The sequence below is a fragment of the Corvus brachyrhynchos genome, unplaced genomic scaffold (genome assembly GCF_000691975.1).
Source record: "Corvus brachyrhynchos isolate BGI_N302 unplaced genomic scaffold, ASM69197v1 scaffold255, whole genome shotgun sequence".
Taxonomy (NCBI): Eukaryota; Metazoa; Chordata; class Aves; order Passeriformes; family Corvidae; genus Corvus; species Corvus brachyrhynchos.
Genome location: NW_008238358.1, coordinates 6,230,698 through 6,252,984, shown reverse-complemented (window position 1 = coordinate 6,252,984; position 22,287 = coordinate 6,230,698). Strand labels below are relative to the sequence as shown.

Sequence of the window (22,287 nt, the reverse complement as noted above, 5' to 3'; positions counted from 1 at the left end):
AAGAAAAGGGAAACTGCTATGGGCCATGCTGATAGCATGAAACTCCTAGTGGCTCTCAATCTGTGCACATATTGTAAATAAGTGAAGTACTGGGAAGTCAGTAGGAAACAATACATATGAGGCATTAAACCATAAATTTAATCACTGATCCAATTTTAAATTGCCAAGTTATTTATTTAATCTTTGTTATAATAATCTATAACTACTTTATATAAATATAGTCTGAGAGAGAAATTTCAGTGTGACCTATTGCTTCTCCAAGGCAAAACCAAAAGGTCCATTTGAAAACCTTGTATTTGAGTGATTAAATGAAATGCAGTTATCAGAGAGTGAAGCTTCAGCTGTGTAAGAACTTGTGCTGAAAAAAAATTAATAGAAACTGAATGTGAACAGAACCAGAAACTGTCCATTCAGACACTGCATACTCAGGAAATTTCATTACTTTTGAGGGAGGCTCATGTCTTAGCATGCTGTCACTCCTCCCAACAAGTCATGGACCTGTAGATCTGGTAGGAACTTCAGAAGTCACCTAGCCCATCCTCCTGCAGTGTAATGAGATCAGTGACAGTTCTATAATTCCTGATTTCTCTATTAATTAGTTATTATTTATCCTTTCATTCTTTATTTCTTCATTACCTTATTTCTTCCTAAAAAATTTCCTAATAGACAACCTGCAATCTCTTCAGGCAAGCTATTCAGTCTTCGAGTATATTTATGGTTAGATTTCGTCCCCTACCTCCCAATAGCTAATATTCCTTTTTTTTCCAGTTTATTATTTCTTGCCCTTTGCAAAATACAGACAGGGAATACATTATTACATTATTACTTTACAGTGTCCTTTTATATCCTTTAACACTGTTACCATGTTGCCTCTAGTCCTCTCACACTGAAACCATTCTGAAATACCCAAAATTGGACATGGTGCTTTTGCTGTGGCCTAAGCAATGCATAGCAGAGCAGAGGGATTACTTCTTGTGCCCTGCATGTTATTATCCTATTTATGCATTTCAAGATCATGTTGCTCGTTTGCTTTTTTGGTTTATTGAAAGCTTTCCTTTTTTGTTTTGCTACAGTGTGCTCAGATGTAGAAAGATCTTTTTTCTAATGCACACTAGATGTTGTACATTCCCAGGACAAATGTCAGTTATTTTTAAAATATGTCAAAACCAAATTCTGACTCTAATTTTAACCTTCTACATGCTTATTGTGAGCAGCACTACATGACTTGCCAGAGATTCCAGCTGCTTTTTTATGATCATTTTCCAAGCAATGCAAACACACAGAATATTCTGATCTGGCAGACAGAGCCTGAATGTTAAAGTGTAGAACAGAGTGTATTATAATTAAATTATTGCAAAGAAAACTGTGTGCAGGCATATATTTTTATGCTTTCATATAGGCTTCTGCACACACAAGCACACATTTTTGTTACTCCATACTATGGGATAGGAAAAGCAGAGTAAATGCAAAAGTGCCGGGGCTTAGCTGGTCTATCTTACGCTACCCTGCTTGGGCTCCATTTTCCGTTTGTTTTGGTGGAGACTGCTCAGTGCCTTTTACTTTAAGAAGGAAGTCAGCACTACATATTTTGTTCAGTCAGAAATAAATTTGAATTTTAATTTCTTTGAAATCTAACCCCTCACAGTTGGATGGTTCTAAGAAATTCTTGACTACGTGTCACTTGGATGTGGTTCCATCCATGTGTTTTAGAATATTTTTATATCATATGCCCTTTAAAGTTTTCCTTCACCTGTATTTCAGAAGAAAAAGTATTTCTTAGTTTAAAAAATATTGTTACTGAATTTCAAATTACAAAGTTGTGGTTATACAAACCTAAACTTTCAAGTTTTGTAAGGTTATCAATACTTTTAAATGTATTATTTTCATCTGACTAAAACATTCTAAAGGTGGTTCAACGGTTGATTCAGTCTCAAAGAGAACTGCATCACAGGCAGTGTAGTCTTACACAGACAGCTCTTCCTCAAGTTGATGGAAAAAGGCGTCTGTATCCACACAGAGAATTCTAAACTTCTATCCTACATACATAGACTTTAATATCTATGTGGGCCCTTTGAAATCTAATGGACGCCAGAAAAATACCATACTTCTTTGGAGAAGATTGTCATAGCAGGGATTTACCTATATTACATATATAGGTATTACAAATCTCCCTCTCTTTCTCTCTTTCTCTCTCTCTCTCTCGATCTTTCTCTCTCTCTCTCTCTAAAGGCTAGCCTTCACTAGGTGCTACAAAGGAAGATATTATATATCTTAGCGGTTTTCATAACAATCTTTATATGCAAACTTTCTGATTGATCAAAACTCACTTGTGATGAACTAATCAATGTGGCACTTTGCAATGTCAAACATTTTTAACCTTTGATGCATTTTCAAGTACTTCTGGAAGCATGGAATGGAGTATCTGTGGTTTTGGCATTTAGTAGTAGTGATCTGGATCTATATTATGGCAGTCCATTACTTAAAAGAAATCTGGATTACTTCTTTTAAAAATGTTCTTCGAGGAAGGATGCAAAGATAGCTTCAAGAGGGCTTAGAAATCTATTTGGCTTGTCTGCTGAGAGACTTGGCTGCCCATCAGTCTCTCTTTTATACTTCTGGGTCTGAGTAATGTGTTTGCTTCTAATAATGTAAAAACAACTCCCTTTGTATATTTCCATGAGATCAGTACAGATGCATTCTTATAGTTCATTGAAGTTTGCCTGACAGTCTGTTGAAAATATAATTGCTGAATCATCACTGCCTGCCCATTATGAGTAAATCCCTCTTACCTTTTGAACAACATGACTCATTTTGAAGGATACAAAAGCTATTCATTATTGTTATTGCTTCTTGGCCTAAGTGGTTGCCCTGAGTTTGAGATCCTGCAAACTGTTTCTGTTGGAAAAGAAGCTCATGATAAGAGCAGAGGATCTCTGTACAGAGCTTCATTGAAGAATGTTCGAAGGTCTCATTTTGTGCTTGTAGGAGGATCTAAACAACAACAAACAAATTCTTCTCCCTGTATCATCACCAGGTTTCAGCACAAAATGTATGGAAATTTTTCTAACAACCATTTTGCTAGAGCTATTCCAGGCTAAATTTCGTGTTTTCTTACTGATATTTTCCTACTTCTTGTGTTTCTCTTGTTTCTCCCTTATATAGTGGTAGATAGGTATTTCCTGAAATCACCTCTTCCCGGTGCATTTCAAATCACTGCAGTCTCACATGGACCTCCAGAGTGAGTGCAGGTGTTTGCACTGTGAATTGAAGGCATTTGTTTTAATAAAGAACTAAACTTAAACCATACAAATACAATGCTGTATCAGCTTGGAAGAAAAGAACATGGTGTCTGTGACTATCACCTGGACTATCAGCTCAGATTTAATATTATGAAAATTGAGTCTCTTTTCCTTCTATTTTATATATTCTGTCTTTTCCATCTGTCCAGACCAGCAACCTTGCTATCATATCAGACTCTTTGTGTTCTATTTCTGGGTTATGGATTTGTCTGGAAAATCTATGAATTGTCTCTTTTCTGTGCACTGATCACCTTGTCTGTATAATCCTTACACGTACTTTTGAAAGCATATTGGTTCTGGACTCCAAAAAATGTAAGTATGGAAAGGAGGCAAATTATGCTGCCATGAGACTGCTTCTTCAGGTAATATGGAATATACAATGCTTCAGCTGAATTACTGACTTCTGTATTTCACACTGCTCAAATTACATGATGAGCGAGTTCATGTCAGGCCAAGAACTAGAACTGAATCCCTTCAAACCCAAAAGAGTTTGTTAAGATTTGACCCATCAAGCTCTTTCTTTATGTCTAATCTGTCAGAATCAACTGCGAGACCTGTGAATAAGCCTAATTATTTCATTGTCATAGAGCTGGCTGAAGAATACATGCACAAAGTGTTAAAATTTTAGTTTTGTGTGGTATCCTGAGATACAAAACTGCCTTCTGCACCTTGAGCCTCTTGAGAACCAATCTCCAGACAACTTTCTCCTATTCCCTGTATTACCTCTCACAGTTTCTTCCCTCCAGTTTTTTACTTGCACCACCACTCAGCCCTTTCCCTTTCCCTTTCCCTTTCCCTTTCCCTTTCCCTTTCCGTTTCTCCTTCCCTTTCCCTTTCCCTTTTTTTTTCCCTTCCCCTTTACCTTCCCCTTTCCTTCTGGGCCTATCTCCTCCCTAAGCCCCCTCTTAAGCTTTAGTTACTGTCACCATCTTTGACTCTATCACAAATAATCTGTAAAGCATCCCAGTTCTCTCTCACTCTTTTCTTCTTGCCCTGTATCACACAATTCTCATGAGCATATTGTGCTTCAATTCTCTGCCCCATTGCTAGGTGCAAGATTTCACTTACCAGGAGGCAGAACAGTGGTCTAAGGAGAGCCACATTTGGATACCCTTGCTGTTATTCCCCAGTGGCTGGAAGAATAGGACATAGTGGTGGAGATCACAAGGCAGAGGAATACAGAGTATTCCTATTGCAGGATGAGACAGTTTGGCCAGACAGTGGCGGTTTCCTCTCTTGTTTCAGGCCATGACTCAGACTAAGCCAGAAGTGCGGAATATGTGATAGAAATTGCAAATTGAATGGCTAGAGGCCAACTAAATCTGTAACTTGGCCAGTAAGACTGCCCCACCTGCCTAAGGCAGATGACATATTCTTTGCAATGACTTTCTGTGTTTTTTATGATAACAAGAATCAGCCAGAATCTGAAAAAAATAAAATAAATGCTTTTCTAAACAGCCACTAAACCACAACTTTCTGGAACTGTTTGGGTCCTGCTGGACAGCTGTGGTTGCTACTTTTCAGACAGAAAAAGCCCTAATATTTTTGAGAAAATGGATGTTGAAACCCATATAAAATGTTCTTGATCACTCAGTTTTCCCCGTCATATTTCCAACACAGAAGCCTATCATTCTAGCAGAGGTACATCCCATTGTCAGTGAAATTTCACCCAAGCAAGGATTTCATAATAATGGGTTTTGCAAGGCACATTTGTAACAAACAAATGCCAACCATTCCTCTTCTCTACTGCAGGGTAATTGTGTTACAGTGAAAGGCTTTTAACTATGAATCTGACTGAATTGCTCAACCCCCCAGGAGACATTCCTGGAACATGAATTTCAGTCTGGCATGCTGAATGCGCTGTTCCTGCAGCTGCTGCTACCACTGACCAGATACTCTGTAGGAGGGGAGCACTTTAAGACAGTGGTGGCAAGGCAATCCTGAGAGAGCGTGGGAGAGAATAGCGCTGCTTCGGAGCATGAATAGCATTGACTAAAAGCTTCAGCATGGATTTTAGAAGTGTTCTACACAAAACACCCATCTGAGCAATAAGAGTCACTGACTGTCATTCTGCTCTGATCACAGCCTTTTGACTGCTTCACTGTTTGGTTAATCTCAGCCAAAAAAAAAAGTAAAAACAAACGTACTTTAATATTTTTCTGGTTATTTTCAACCCCAAAATCAATTAAATTCTGTCATGTATTATACTACTTACAGTGATGAACAGCTGTGCATCAAGGAATGCCCTTTCTCAACAGTGTCTGGTTCATATATTCATTTAAAGAACATAAGCATGGGAAGGTGCTTATTATGGAGTACCTGTCATAATTTTGATTTATACTTATGAAAGCATGATGTTGGCAGTAAGCTCCTGGAACTTTACCTTTTGCTTTTCATCTTGGCGCCCTGCCCAAAAGAAATGAAGACGCCCTGTTGCAGTTCTAATTTTCTTTTGGAAAACAATACAGAAGCACCCTTCAAATAATATCATTCTCTTACCCTATATTGCTGAATATGTAAGGAAAGGAGACAAGACTTAGAGAGTCCTTCTATGGATACTGTCTCTTATCAGATTTTTATCTGATGTCAATTACCAAATTTCCTTTGTGTTCCCAAACTAAATTTACTCTTTAGAAAGTTCAAATTAGCATTTTAAATGCTATCAGTGCAATTTAGGAAGCCCTGTGCTGCTCAGAACCCTCTTCTCTCATCCCTGGGCTGACCACTTTCTGAGTGAGGGAAGAGTCTTTCCAAGAATTAGTCCCAGCACACAGTGCTTTAGGTAGTAAAAGACAGCAAACTGAGAACAGTGTTTTAATTTCTCATTGTATCATCTGTGTACCATGTGTACCAACATGTACCAGCATGTTTGTACGATTAATCTTTTTTTTTCTGTTCAGGAAGTAGGTGCAAACCTAAACAAAGCAATGGGAGACAGGATACTTACAACAAAGTGACTAATTTCTTTTTGGCCAGTGGACTGAGATGAAAAACAAAAGATTTCCGAAGCCTTATGACACACACAACCACTCTCCTCCTTCTCTAAAGGCATTTCCAAGAACAGTAATGCATGAGAAAACCCCTAAAACTGTTTAACAGCATCTTTCACATGATCAATTCTAAGTGCACTCAGGGCTGCATGTTGTTCTGATATGCAAACTATTCTAATGCACAGGATTTCAGAGTCATGCTGGAAGATAAATGGATGGGCAGGGGCAATTTCAGGACACTTACCCACTTTGCAAGGTCACAAAGTCCCAGATGATGTAATGGTTCAGCCATGCTCATAGGAACATAGATGCCCCAACAGCCTGAAAGAGAGAAAATGGGCGAAGTGACTGATTCGAACTGGAAGTCTGTAGCAATGGTATTTGAAATCTAGGATATGGGAACAGGCTATAGGGCCAGGGACGTGGGAAATACTCTGAATGAAGGAAACTCATGACACATGAGAGAAATATATTCTTTACGGCTAACCGGGATCAAGTGAGCTCTCTACAGCTTTGAGCGGGCTGTTATAAATGTGGTGGGGTTTGTTCTGGTGCTGTAACTCAGGGATTACTCCAATCACATATTTGCAAAGAAGTATAAATGTGTTTAAATATGTATGTAGTCTATTGAGGTATTTTTATTTTGTCATTTCCTCAGAGGAATTTTTGCTGTTCATTTAAAAGGATCCTTCAAGAACTTAGGATAAGTCCTATGAAGAGCTGCCTTTGTCCATTCAGATTTGGACTCTCTGAGATTTATATGGTCATGAACAGCTGTCATTACTGGGGTACTGCACATGATCTCAAGGTGTGCATTGTAACTACATCCTCATGCAGCTCAGCAGGGGGAGACCCCAAGCAATGTTCCTCTCCAGAGCTCCACCTTCCACAGAAATCCCTTAGCTTGAGGGTTAAAAAGTAGCATTAAGTGGTCCAAACAGGTCTCAAATCCAGATGATGGGGATTCAGATCATGTGAAACTTTGCAGTCTATACTTCCCAGGTATATACAAGCTATAAATATGTCTTCAGATCTTACACAGTAAGAACTCTAGAATGAAACAAACAAACAAAAAAATCTGCCTAACATCTAGAAGATATTTCACTTTAAAAATTAGATTTTTGAAAAGAAGTAGAAATTTCTGAAACTCATTATTGATTGGTCTGATAGACAACAAAATCTGAAAAATATATTCCTGCATCTCCCTTGCTCTCTTTCAAATGGGCTTGGGATATCATGTATCCATTTTCTGGGCTGTATCAGGGAATCTGCCAGACCTAACATGTTTTTTCTATTTTCAAGCCTAGTAAGAGTGATACCCACTTTTTTCAAGTTTGTTGAATGACATGGGTACGGGTTGTACACACACAAAGAACATTTTGGCTCATGGGATTATTTCTAACCTAAGAGTGGCTCTTGGTTGACACACGAGAAAGAGAACTTTTATTAGCCTGAAAGCAAGCTTCCAAAAAGCTGCTGGACTGCAACCAAAGAGGAGGATGACAGGCTGAGTGGAACACTAGGCTTATAATTCTTTTATTTCTCATTTGTGCTGTTTACAGTTCTGAGAGTTCCTTGACTTGTTGGCAAGTCTCTTAATAATCTCAGCCAAAAAGCAGCCTATTTAGTTTGAAGTTTAGGTTGAAGTTCTTTTTGCCTATAATAACAACATTTAGGGGGATGTTAGCTCATAAAGGTAGATCTTATCTCTTTAGAAACCTTCATGTTAAGTACCTGTCTTACACAGGTACAATGACAAGGACAAAAAGAGCATAGAAAGGAGTTGTCCTCTACCAAATACAAAAGAAACCCTGTAAGTGGGAAATCTGAGAGTGATGTGATGCTATGTGTGTAGCCCATACAAATGTGATTAATACATAACAAGGGCAGGGCCTGTGTAAGGTTAATTACTACACCTGAGGAACATGCATTCTCCAACAGAAAACAGAATAGCTGGGTACAGCTGGGGATCTCCTAAACTAATCAAAATACATGTAGGTCAGCACTTAAGCTGTGAGATTGCTCACAGGACCCCAGATAGCTCAGGTATCTCATTCTGTTGTTCAGACTCTTAAAGAAGTGTTTAAAACAGTTACTACAGTTGGCTAAAATGGAATTTTTTAAAAATAAAAAATTTATTTCCTTATAGTGAAACTCAAGATACTGACTTTTTAATGTCTGTGTCAAAATATGAAAACATAAACCAAGTTCTTGAGATGGCTAAAATGGATATTTTTAATTTATATTTTTAAAAACTAGTTATTTTTTTTAAATCTGAAACAGTAGTAAAAATTGTTATAAAAATTCAAACTCCACAACTTCTCCAGGAAGTAATTATAATAGCAAATGAAGGATTTACTTGAACATTTTTTGAATGTATCTCTCATTCTGTACCTTGACAATATGAGAAAAGAGATACAGTATTCTTCCTACATAATAAGGTGCTGAAGGCAGAGACATTGTCTTTGCTTTCAAAGTGTCCAGCATATTTTAATAAGATGGTGTAATACAGCCACGTGTGCAGGCATATTTATTTTTCAATTGAATATCCCACCTGTTTCCATTTTAAAAAGATGAAAAATGTCTACCTGCGTCCCTCAACAATTAAGCAGTAACTGTACATTGCACATTTTCATAAGCGAATATATGTATTTTTCCACATTAGAGCTAATTTGATGTGACATCAGTGGAAAGCAAAACACACTTCTTTTGTAGTTTTAAGGATCTCCTGGTCTTTTTAGATTTAAAGTGCTATTACGAAATACATGTAACAGGTACAACCTTGCAGAATTCCCATAATATTGGCATTATGAAGTTTTTTACCTTGAACTTTTTACAGCTCCCAAGGCAGCAATTCACAAAATTGATGACTTAATTTCTGCTTGAAATTCTGAACTCAGGAATACATTTCAGGTGCAGCCCCCATCTTTTCCAGTGGAGTTGTGAACTTAACCATAGTCCTTAAAGCCACTGGTGATTAATATAGCTTGAAAATAATTTTTCACAGCTTTTTTTGCTTAGTTGTCTGGAGACAGAAGCTGAAATATTGGTGCAGATTGTAGAAACTTATAAATTCACGTGGAATGACTCATGGGATAATTAGCATGGCACTCTCATGGAACATGTATTATCGACTATCCAGATCTCTTTATAGTTGAGAGGTGTAGAAAATATGTCTTCTCAGTAAAGGCCTATACAGCTCATTGGTATAAACCAGGAAAAATACCATCCTGCCTCTGAGAAAAGTTGTGTCCTGTATAATACTGAATATTCTACTAAAATTTCTAGCTCAGGACAGATTTGAACAGTAGCTCTGCTACCTTTCTTCATCCAGTGAAACCCAGAGAAAGGGGAGAAGGAACAGGATCGTCAGGGATGGAGAAACAGCAGGACAAACATTTTGCATAACATACTGCCTTAAAGTAACAGTACACGACACAGAACTTCACGGTGCCAATGCTACTATATTGGGAAGAAGGTTTTTTGACCTGATTCAAGTGATGGTTTACGGCATTAGGCACAGATACCTAAGGCTGTATTACTGGGATAGTAGCACTGCCATTGCCTGTGACAGGGTACTTCTAAGTAAGAAGCCTCTTTCAGTTTAAGAAAAAAAAAGGTAATTGAAAAACATTTCTTTAATTCATTCCTTATCGTGTTCTCTTTATAATCATGTGGAACTAGTCGATGTTTTTGGAAAGGTTGTGCCGGGATTCAGCATTATCAAACTGTTCCACTGATTTTTGTGGTAATGATGATTCAGTTTCATATTGGGTTTTTAAATTTTGATATATAACATTTTGCAGATTAGTGAAATAAAGCTTCCAAGTAAATACAGATGTTTTAGTTGGGGGTTGAGGGGGAGGAAGACATTTGGTAAATTGTGCTTCCGAATCATGAACAACCTAAGTGGTGTTTCTGCGTTGCTTAGTTACTGTTTCTGTTTAGTTGGCAATGGTGTTCACTGAAAATATTTTAGTTTCTGCTCCTGACAGCTACAAACGTGGGTTCACATGTAATTTTATAAACTCATATACTGTTAAGTGGATGCCCAATACACCTCCTCAAATGTGAGCAATGGATAGCATTGCCAAGTTGCAAAGTCAACACTGAACAGCACAGTCACGCTCAACTAATTTACAAGAAGTTTTCACTGGTTGGTCCATTTCTTCAGCTGCTAATAGTCTACCCTGACATATGCAGAACAAAGTTCAACAGCAAACACGAACAATTTGCTAGACTAGTTGGCAGAAGCCAGACTGCACAAATGGCCTCAGGAGACTGATGCTGACTTTATGCCAATTTCAAATCTCTGCTCACTCTCCCAGTTTACCAAAAAAGCTACTTTTCCTTTCAGCCACACTGCTAAGGGCAACATACGGAAGCCTGGTATCTGACTAATGCTTACCAAGTGTTACAATGCTTGAGTGGAGGGAAATATGCAACCTTGTGACCCTGAATCAGAATAGCCAAACTCCATCTGCTCTGAAACTTCAAATGGTAAGAACGCCTCCATTTCTCACTGGACATATTTGGAGATAAGGACTGGCAATGACTCCCATCTTGCTCATTTTAAGCTGCAAAATTTTCATGAAAAAAAATGCAGAAAATGTCTATTCTTAAATTTTCTGGGAAGAATTAATCTTAAGAGTTAAGGACAACCCTCAGATTTGAAGCTTAAGTGATTTAAATGCAGTTAGGAGTCAAAAAAGTTACAAAAGACTTGGTTGTACTGTGAGCTGATGCAACTTCACAGTTCAGATAGCTGCAAAAACACAAAATGTAAAAGGAGCAAATGGAGCTATTTACAACATACAGACAAAAATGTATTAACATGAGTGGTGGAATGACATATCACACATGCATGTTGTTAGGACCAAAATATCTTTGGAATTTGATAGTTCTCCGGAAGCATTTCACAACTCAAGGAGCTGCATTCAATACAGTAAAATCCTGTGAGATACTATTTCAAATAATAAAAAGAGACTAATCAAAGTGTTTAAAATTAGTGGTAGCTTATCTTGAAAGGATCATATGATCACATTTTTTATCTGCAAATGGAAACAGTGAGAACTACTTAAATATATACAGTTGGTGAACTTGTGTCTGAGACAAACAACATTCTCTAACTTTCTTGGAGCATGATCATCTTTCATGAAGTTTTCCGTGGTAAAATTGTGTTCTGTTTTAGCCATGGTAAATTCAATATTTTTCCTTTTTTATTTTTTTTTTACACGAGTTTATCCAGAGAAAGCTCAGAAACTGCAACTACAGAATCTCATAAAACCAGAGAAGAAGAATGAACAGGTTGCTATAGCTTACAGCATATTCAGCATATTAATCAGTGCCTGATAGAATCTTTTACAGCAAAATTAGTTATGATCCTTATGCTTATGGTATTTGTTGCAAGGAATCCTTATGACAGATATATTAAAAAACATCAATTAAAAATACCACTGATTCCTCCTTAAACAAACTGACTCATTCCAAGTGTCAGTACTCCTGAAGCCATGTGTTTATACCCACACTAGAGTATGACTGAAATCTCACTGACATTTCCCCCCCGAAATATCAATATAATGCTTCTTTCACATCCTGAATAACTAGTTTAAAAAAGAAAAAAAACACTAAAGGACCAGTAAATTGCATAGGAAACACTACTAACAATTAATGATGGTTCTGCAGTTTAAGTTTGGTTCAATTCTTTTGTCATTTCTTAGTCCGATAGTTGTCAACTTTGTGCATCTCATTGACTTCTTTGAATCTACCACGAGGGAAACTCTAATCATTGTATACCATCTTCACAGGATGGGTGCCTTTGACTATTGTTAGAGATCACTCTTTTTCTACAGTGAGAGATTATTTATTTATTAAATGAAATAACTTCATTTCCTAAAATGCTTACAATTACTGATAAGTAGATTTACCGTCTGTAGTACCTTTCATGTTCGGCCCTAATAAAGTGGACAATAATGTCAGAGACTTCTTGTTGTTACTTTTTAAACCATCACTTTTATAGTGATACAACAATAAAAACTTGAAAAGAAATTATAAAAAAAAAAAAAAATTGAATTACACCCCTGATCACATAAAGACTTCAGTATATACAAATTTGACCATCTCTATACCACTGAAGTCGAACAATTTCTCAAATTATCTAATGCTGCAAATATCTTCAGAAATGAATGCAAAATGTTAATTACTCTCTGCCTGCTTTTAAAAATAATTTGTATATCCTCTTTGACAATAGCTAGAACGATAAGTAAAGTAAGAGCATTTGGCTTAGAATAATCTAGGAATATACTTCCATTATCCCACACATTGCCACAGACATTTATTTTCTCCATCTATATTTTTCCAGATTTTTTTCTTGTTTCCCTATTATTTGCAAAAATGTGGTCTTGTACTGAAAGACTTTCTAATCCTGCTTTTGGAGGCAGGAAAGAAGGTTGGCACATTTTTGTTTGTTTGTTTGGGGTTTTTTCATGACGATTCAGGCGGAACATTTCTGGTGACAGCCAAAGGCCCACTTACCTCCCACAGGCTCTTGTCCAGCAGCCTGTGAGCTGATAGTTGGATCTGTTTTCAAACAAAGTCTGATTTAGATTTATCTAAGTTTGCCAGTCTAAGAAGATTTTCTGTTTTATCAGGAATTGAACAAGCCCAGTTTCATAAATGAATAAAGTTATTTTTAGATACTTTGTTTTGAAGAGGATTTCTGGAATTTTCAACTTAAGCTCTTCAACACATTTCTCAGTCAATTGGTCTTTTCATTTCTGGTTTGATACATACCTGTGCAGTTCACTTTTAAGTATTCCTGTCTACTGTCTTGCCAGTTAAATTTAATTATATTAATAGAGAGAAGCATTAAAGCATCATGCATACTGATGAATGCAATTCACTTTGCAAATTATTTTTATGGCAATGTTAAAGAAGGTAGCAGGTAATCACTTTGTATTGATAGAAACAGAGAGAACAGTTCTGTTTCTTGCAGTGGAATATTAAACAGCAAAACCATTGAGAATAACATAATGATCTTTTTACAAATGGTCACGTTGCAGAGATGGTCACTTGGTCACACATCCAAATTAATTCACATTCAGTTCTTTTTTTATTTAATTTATGAGAAATCTAAAAAGCTGTTGTTAAGATTACATACAAATCCTACTTTTTGCACCATGAGGAGATCAGTGATTTTGGTTAAAACTAGAATTAGAAAAACAAAAATGGCAAGACCATAAGGCAGTAGTCTAAATTAAGGCACAGTAATAATTTAAAGGAAGCAGAAGGAAAGTAGTATAAGAAGAGATAGAAATCTCATAAGCTTCTTGCACTACAAATGCTGATAAGTGAAGTACAAACCCATAACTTTTAAATTCCTTTTGTAGAGTGTCTTGTATTTGAGGTGTCTGCTATGGCATAAAGTATTCTTCTGCCATAAAATGAGCATAATTTTAATGAACTGTGCTTTTGAAATAATTGAACATGCAAAGTACCTTAGAGCATAATATTAGTAAATCTGATTTCACATTCTAGCAGTTGCAAGTGCAAAAGCATCACACAACAGTATGATTTACCAAGCACATTAATACTCTTGGAATGCTTGTTAATAGTAACAAAATTCTGGCATTTTTTGTACCTACAAAGCAAATGTTTGTATGTCTTGTACCCAAAAGCCTTAAGGTGATGGATTGAAGATTTGATTCCGCTTTCTCCAAAACCGCATGTGGCATAGTGATTAGTAATGTTGTCTCTATGTCCTACGTTTATGGCTGACAGGATCTACAGGACCATCTCTGCATAACTTTCATTGGTGTAACGTCTATATTCCACTCTTACTCCAAACTGACTTGAATTAATGGCAAAACTTCTGTGTCCCTCAGAGCTTTTTCTTGGGCTCTTTGTACCATACGGAAGCAGAGCTGCTAGCTTGTTGTAGATCCCCTGTCAGACTGCTGCTGCATGCTTGCTTCCCAGAAGAATCCATATAAAACAGAAGCTTTCAAGGTTTTCTTCTTCCTGTGCCCCATGCATCTGTTAGCTTTAAATAATATCTTATGGATAAACTTACGTAGTCAAAATAAGAGACTGGGTACCTGTGTCATCTGGGAATATGTAACCGGTTTGTAACAGAAGCAGCTCAATGAAGGCAGACTGCCTTCCTGTTGGAGTTTTCTGTAATTCTGAGACTATTGCATTATTAAAGTACATAGTCAGTAGTAGTGGATGCTTCTTACTAAATGTCGCTGCTAAATATAGCTGTATTAAGTCTTCCAGACTCTCCAGTGAGCAAATGTAAGAGCCTTACCTTATAAGTAATTAAAGTTACTACTCTAAAGTCACCACTCCACTACTGTCTAAGTCTGGAATTTATGTGCTCGAGGCCTTAATACTGAAACTCAAGCATGTCCCCAAAACAAAGCTGTATCATAAACATCAGCGTAGGTGCACTTCATCACTGGTGATAATACTATGACATCAAATATTTCCTTTGTAAAGAACAACACCAATAAGCTAATGCCTGAAAATGATTTGGAAGGAAGTGAGTGTAGCACTGCAGCATTTTTACATTTGTTTGGTCTTGCACAATGCTGTCCCTCCTTTCCTTCCTGCCCAATACTATTTTAGTGATATTCAAGGTTTTTAAAAGAGGCCAGAAAACAAGAGCCAGGACTTGATGTCCATACTAGTCACAAATGGCAGCTGTAGGGCAAAGACAAAATGTTGTGATCACAATCAGTGCCTTTTTTCCTATTGAAAAGGCTCTTTCTGTATTCACATAGGGTAAACTCAAAGGAAAAGCACAAAAAAAGGCATTTTCTCTTCATAGTATTTCTTTGGCACAGATGAGAAGTATTTAAAGTACAGCAGATGTGCCTATGCTGCACAATGGAAATGGAATCTTTATAACATCTGTTTAAATATTTTTACTTCAGTATATATTTTGCTGTAACTGGACAGTGGCATGCTATCCTCTTGGTTTTCTTTCCCTGAACTATGTTAGTTTCAAATATCTAAATGTTCTACAAGATTATAGTAAGATGACATAGTATTTCTCAGCTTATTGAAGGCAAAACTGAAAATGCCTTAAAGAATGAAATTTGTACAATTTGCGTATTTCCCTGGTTTATCTGCTAGCAAATATTAACTGAAGCATTTTTGATGGATTTGTATACTATCTTCTCTATAGAAGTATCTTGTAACATCATCTCTTCCAGGGAGGAGAAAGCCTAGAATAAATCAGTCTCTTTGCCAAAGTGAAATGAGATTGGTTAGTCAGAGACAATGTGTGCTTATATCACTCAAAACTCCAAAACCTTAATTGAAAACCTAAAATTTCCTATGTAAGTAAACCTGAAAAAGATTGACAATATAAGTAAATCAGTGCTTTGCTTTTTTTGTGTTTTCCCAGAACTATGCAGAAAGACCTGTAGTATCTGCATCCCCGATTCACATCAATTTCACCCCAGAAAACTTACTAGGTTGTGTAAAACGCATAAACATAAAAAAGCTCTCCAAACATTTTAAATACTTTATTTAAAAACTGTTTTGGCAAAGGTGTGCTTACAAAGTGCTGCTATTTTAAGGGGCTAAACTACTAACGAGAGCAAACATAGGTACTTCTATGAATTCCTCTTTCCAGAGGTCTGCTAAGGAAGAAAAGGAAAAGGATGGGTGCATGTGCTTCTAAAAAATATCTAGGGGTGACAACATTTTTTGATGAGCAAATAGCTCACAGGTTGACCAGTTTTAGCCCTCATGATGGGGCTGTATCACATAATCATGTGATAATCATGGGGACAGTTCACTCCAGGATTTCCTGTGGTCCTTTTACTCCCCTGCGGGATGGAGATGGGCTAGTTCTCAGTGCAGCCCTGCAGTATTGCCCTCAAAAGACCTTCCTAGCATGCTTACAGCCCTCACTGGATATTCAGAATATCCAACAGCCTTTATGTTGTCATAGTCCCCAGAGATCCTCTTCCATGCCAGCCCTCTGAGGCACCCACTAGGTTGCTAGAGGAAATATTCATATGCAGTAGGGAAAGCTGGCCAGTATTTTTGTTACACATGATGTGTATCTAACAATACTAAAATTGCAAAGTCTAAAATCTAGAAATGACTGGATTAAAATTATCCGCAGCAAACTTGTTATTTACGATAAGATTCCCTTTCTTTTTTGTGAGGATGCTTCTCCAATGTAGTTGAGCAAAGAGACTACACTTCCCCAGTGAAGCTTTTTTCCTCTGTGTTGCTTATGTGTTTTGTTTCATTTAATGCAATCTGTTCAGAAACTATTGTGACCACAAGGTTAATTATATCTTTATTAATTTTTCTTTGCCATCGTCACTGTAGAATCAAGGTGCTTTTAAAATATTAAGAATTTTCACAACAGTGCTGGGAAATACAGAGGTATCATTGTTGGTATGGACCCAGTAGGATGGGCTTAGAGGCTAGAGCTAAAGATGAAGCCAGACTCCTCTCAGGCATGTTCAGACACAGAATGAGAGACAACAGGCACAAACTGAAATGCAGGGAATTCCACTTGAACTTGAAAAAAAAACAAACTATAAAAGTGATTGAATAATGTAACAGGTTACATTGACTAGAAGTAGAACAAGAGCACAAAAATCAAAATATCAAAAAATGTTAATATGCAATTACTGAATAATGAAATGCAATAATGAAACCCTGCCTTGTCAGAAGCAACTTGTGGCTATGTGAAGATAATAAAAACTTCTGGTGATTGTGCAATATTTTGTCACTTCTTTTTCTCTTTTCAGGAACACTTCCAAGTACCAGATAGTTGATAAGCCATTACATCAATGAGGAGCAACTTCCTTGCTGCATTTCTTGGCTGCTCCTAGAAGCCCAGCTTCTTCTGCTTAGTGTCTAAGAGGTCTTTGTCTCCTGTTACTTTCCTGGCAATAACTTCATTTCACTTCTTTATCTGCATCAAATTTTCTCAGTAAGATTCTTGTCCACAGTCCTCAAGAAATTCAGATCCTGTAAAAATTTTTGCACTTCTCACCCAGCAAGCTCTTTCCAGTCTGATGATCAACTCTTATTCTCTTTTTGTGCTGGCCTCTCATTTGCTTTTTTTCTTAGCTTTTGTTTATCTATCATTTCCATCCTTCCGCTATGTAAGAAGCATTAGAAAAATAGGCACTTCAAGATAATTTGCTGCTGTTAAGCAGCTGAACATTGCTACTCTCAGGGGGCAAGGGAGAATCTGAAATGTGGAGTCTTTCTTCCATCAGGAAAATCAGAGAACACCAAAGAAAACAGAGCATTTCTGTAAAAATTTGCTGTATGTTGTCCAGTTTCTGCTTAAAGCTTTCAGATTTGTGTAACTTTTCTCTAGAACCAATATAACTTCTATGTGAAAAAGCCCCCATTCTTCAAACTAGGTAATTATTTGGTTTATGCTCCTGTGGTGTCATTAACATATTTTTAATCCATACAGGTCTTCTCCTGTTGTTTTTACATGCACAAGGTAGCACCTCACAATTGCTATTTAGCTATGTGACTGCTGTAGCTGGGTTTCCTGTTACACAACTCAACCCTCTGGTTTTAAACCAACAAATGCCACCTGTCTGTACCAGCCAGGATGCAGCCCACAGTCAAGGCAGTTTCTTTTCCCACTTACCAATTGGTTCACCTTTTTTTCTCAGCCAGAATAGATTATTAGAGATGCCCCTGCTTTATTCAGGTCACTCTTGGTGTGAATTATTTGCGAGTATAAGCCTGCAAGCAAATTCACTGTAGGTGTATTTTCAAAGCTGTGAAAAGAAGACTATAAACATTACATATAACCTGAGGTGTACTGTGTAATTTATACCATATAAATAAATTATTAAAATTTTTTTTTCATTTGCCTAATTTCATAATTCGATTTTTATGGGGATGTGTTGGTGCCCCCAGCAGGCTCTTAGAAAAATTAAATCTGGAATCCTTTGAACCAAATGTTGCAGAAAGAATTAACTTGTTTACTGTATTGTGATGAATAGAATAGCTGCATTGAATATATATGAAGCTGCACAATGAATTACTATGTAAATGTGTTATCAAGTGCAAATATGTGCCACGTATGATCTTTATCTATAGCAGACCATATCACATTGTACAAGTAAATATAAAGCTCTGATCTCTTTCATTATAGGACTTCTGTGATGCCAACTACAGTCCTGTTCCTAGAGTAGTGAAGAACACCAATGGAAAAGGGACAGTCTCAGACTTATTGAAAGTCCTGGACTTTCACTGCATGTATTTCTGAAATTATTGCTTGCACTAGAATAATTTGTGAATTTGATCTGAATTGCACTCATAGTAGTGTGTCTTCTTGACCGAAAGAATTTGCAGAAAATAATTTAAAGACCTGTTTCTTTATTCACTGCAGATCACAAGTCATTATTTCATATAAAGTCTAACTAAATTATATGCCCCATTTTGTTATATGTATAATGTTTTACAGGTCTCAATTTTGCAAACAAGGAATCACTCTGAGAGCTAAGGCATTGGAAGCTAGAGAAGAAAGGCTATTGAATTCACCTTTGACCCACATGACAGGAATTTTATTTGCCTGGAATCCAAGTACCACGTTCTTTTTGCCCTTGAAAACCTCAAATTCTAAGGGGAGGTGTGGTACTCACATAAATAAAAATGTCTACTACTGAGAAGTTGTTTCATGAATTATCACAAAGGAGCTCTGGGAGAGTGCAGTCAAATGATTTTATGCCCCATATCTCATGAATAATACACATATAGAAATAAATAGAATAACCTCAACACTGCATCAGAATCTCTACATTGCATCAGAACCTTGTTTTTTAAGTGTCTATGCATCAATACAAAAACACAACAGAGAAAAAAAAATAGATACATTTGATTTCTGGAACTGATTCCTAGCAGAAATGGGGAACAGACCAGGAAAAGTAAATTTCCTATAGTGATCAAGCAATGTTGAAAATAGTATCTATTGGAATTTAGTCTGAAATGATTGATATTATGAAAATAAGGGTCCTAAGGAAGACCACCTTATACACATCACAAATTTTCTTGCTGAGGTATCATCTGCGAGGACATAGAAACCATGAAGTTATTTAATTGAGTACCTTGCTCCTAGAAATTCACAGGCTTTCCCTCAGACTCCACATAGTAAAATAATGAAAACTAGGTATTTCATAATAATAAATAATAATAATCAAATGGCTTCAATAGCATCTGGAGCGAATTTAGGGGCAGACCATGAACCAGTGCTCTTCCTGCCCAGTATATCCATCTGTATTCAGCAGAGAGAGCTGACACCAAGTTGTGAAGATGAAACTTGGCCTGAACAGTCAAAATATGCTCATCTGGCTCTACAGCTAAGCAAAACCACCTTTTCTTTCAGCCTTTGATGAAAATCTATGATTCCTGAAATACAGCAAAGCTGGCAGGGAAGGATAAAGGAGTACAAAACTAGACATATAGACAATAAGAACTTTCATCTGCTTTTGTACTTTGGATGAAAGAACGAGTGGATAATTACAATCTAATAATTAATTCCATTAGCCATAACTATGTTCCAGAGAAAGTGAGACATTTGAGCTGGCAATCCAGTGTGGATAAGGCACACTGGAGTTTCCAAGTGCATGCTTTATGTTATAAATGAACACTTACGGAGTCAGGCCCAGAGGCAGCACAGCTGCTTTCAGACAGTGAGGAGCTGAAATAACCTGTCAGGCTCTTGTGGGTATGTGGAAAGCCAGCCTAGCACTTCACGCATCCTATTCCTATGACTGGGCACAAAGCCAGACCTTCTTCACCATGTCTGTGATTCAGCCCCTGCTGATCAGTTTGATTTGGGTCTGTTAAGAAGCACTGATGCACTTCCGTACTCCCAGAATAAGGAGCAGGCTGTGGGGGTCTAGTGTGGCACCAAGTTCTACTGTCACCCGAATATCGTACTGAAAAGGGACATAGCACAGTCTGAGTCCCGGCCTGCCTTATATCTTAGGCAACTGCAAAGTACTTCCCTGATATTTATCAACTTGAAATTCCTTATGTTGGCCTGGGTTCTGCATACAAAACTTTGTTTTAACACAGTATGCTGATGTGTCCATAAATCTAAACAATAATAAATTAACATTTATTAAATGCATTAAAGCATTGCATCTTCAAAGAACTATACTTCATCTGCTAATTAATCTTGACAATACTCTTGTGACTAAGTTAGAACTTGTTTATTTATTTCAATAGACTTTCCTGTGAACTAACTAGGGAGTTACCCTGAATTAGTGAGGAGCACAGGAACAAGACAGAACAGAGAATGATGCAAAAAGGGAAGGAAGTCCTTACTTGTTCTGCAACTCTCTTGCTAGGTTATTGTATGCTGGGTTTATTGATTAGCATTGAAGAGGAGAATCAATACTTTGCTTTACAGGACAGTTTTATTAATACATGCACTGATTTAAAGAATGTACATAATCACATCTTTTGCAGCCCTCACAGCATATGAATCCCAAAAGAACTCACATGCAGGTTTCTCTGTCTTTATTCCACTACAGGCTGATTACTCCTTTGAAGTCTGTAGGTGTTCTGTGTACAACTGATAACACATTTTGGTTCCTCCAACCCTAAGCACACTGAATGTGGCACTGCTGTATTCTAAACATGGATCACAGTTCTGTCAGTCTCAATCTTGCTCTCAAGATTTCTGTGTGATACACGAATTTAAACTATTGCTTGAGGTAGAATTTCTGTGCTCATTCTGGACTTATACTTTTTATATTGGCTTCCATATAACAATACAAAACATGCTTAAAATTAACTTGTGAAATTATTACTGTAGTTACTTGAAAATTCTTGAAGTTTTTGGTATAATTAGTGGGATAAAGAGTTTTCCACAGTAGCTCTCCTTTGTACCCTATTTTTGTGTAATCTTAATACACCTAATAAATAAATTTTTTTTAAGCTCTAATAACTATGATTTAGTGTTTTGGTTCAAGTTTTTCACAGCAAGTTTCTATTTGAAGATTTTTTTTTTTCTGGAAAATTTTAGCAAGATCTCATTGGCTGTATTTGAGTAAGTGTGAGTGAATGAGTATTTGTACGGGTCAGAAAAAGCAAAGAAATAGTCAAAGTACTAAATTCAACATGATTTGTCTTATGTCCCATAATGCAAACAGCAGTTTGGACCCTACAAAGTTGAACTCTTATTCTTACAGGCATGATATATCTTGAAGACTGGCTCATTTCATGTTTGCTGTGGTTTAAGGGCTTGTTAAGGGCATGGCCCTGTCACTCCTTTGTAAACTGTGGGAAGTTAAAAGGCCAGTTGATCTTTCACATACTTCATGTGGCAATTCTCCATTTCCCAGCAGCAATCTCCTTTGAAAGCAGCTGCCATCTTAATTCTTTGGCTACTTAATCACATCTCACAAATCAGATTCTAAAAAGTCCCATTAGCCTTCTGTTCAATAAGGAGAAATTAAATCTCAAATATCTTTTTGGTCATCTTTTTTTTTCCTACAAGTGTATAGCTTAGAAAAGCAATGAAGAATGGGCACTGTGAGGCAGCAGGAGGAGGTACAGAGTATAAACTAATGAAGTGTGCTTTAGCATTTTCCTTCTAGTATATGTTCTCAAAAGCGAATGGGCACTTGACACCATTAACATAAGGCCAGTAGTCTAAAATTATGTTTCCTAGGCTTGTTATGGTCTGAATTCTTAAGAGTCACAGGATAATCTGCACTCTATTTGACTTGTCATGTGAGCTATATAATGCTCATTTGGTACCTTTCATCTCAGGAGAACATGGACTGGGGCCTGGGATTTCCGATTTCAATAGTCAGGAACTCTGCCATTTCTGTGCAGTTTGGATGTCGGGGTCCCTTCCCCCCCGCCATGTAGCCCTGGGAGAGGGGCCCTGGGGGGCAGACACGGGGTTTCGCTGCCCCTGCTCAGCCTCGTTCCCCATTGGTTGTTTTGTGTTCCCCTGCGCGGGCAAGGACCCTCGG

The 22,287-nt window shown here is 37.2% G+C and overlaps 2 long non-coding RNA genes across 2 annotated transcripts in view; one reads left to right on the top strand and one right to left on the bottom strand.

The window, feature by feature from the left end:
• Positions 1 to 22,213, top strand: part of LOC108447027 — a 38,708-nt gene extending 16,495 nt beyond the window's left edge. The window contains exons 3-4 of the long non-coding RNA XR_001862384.1: positions 10,647 to 10,789; positions 17,071 to 22,213. This is a non-coding gene — a long non-coding RNA (uncharacterized LOC108447027). The remainder of the gene's footprint in view (positions 1 to 10,646; positions 10,790 to 17,070) is intronic.
• LOC108447026 overlaps positions 1 to 22,287 on the bottom strand; it is a 69,236-nt gene that overhangs the window by 42,852 nt on the left and 4,097 nt on the right. The window contains exon 2 of the long non-coding RNA XR_001862383.1: positions 6,534 to 6,610. This is a non-coding gene — a long non-coding RNA (uncharacterized LOC108447026). The remainder of the gene's footprint in view (positions 1 to 6,533; positions 6,611 to 22,287) is intronic.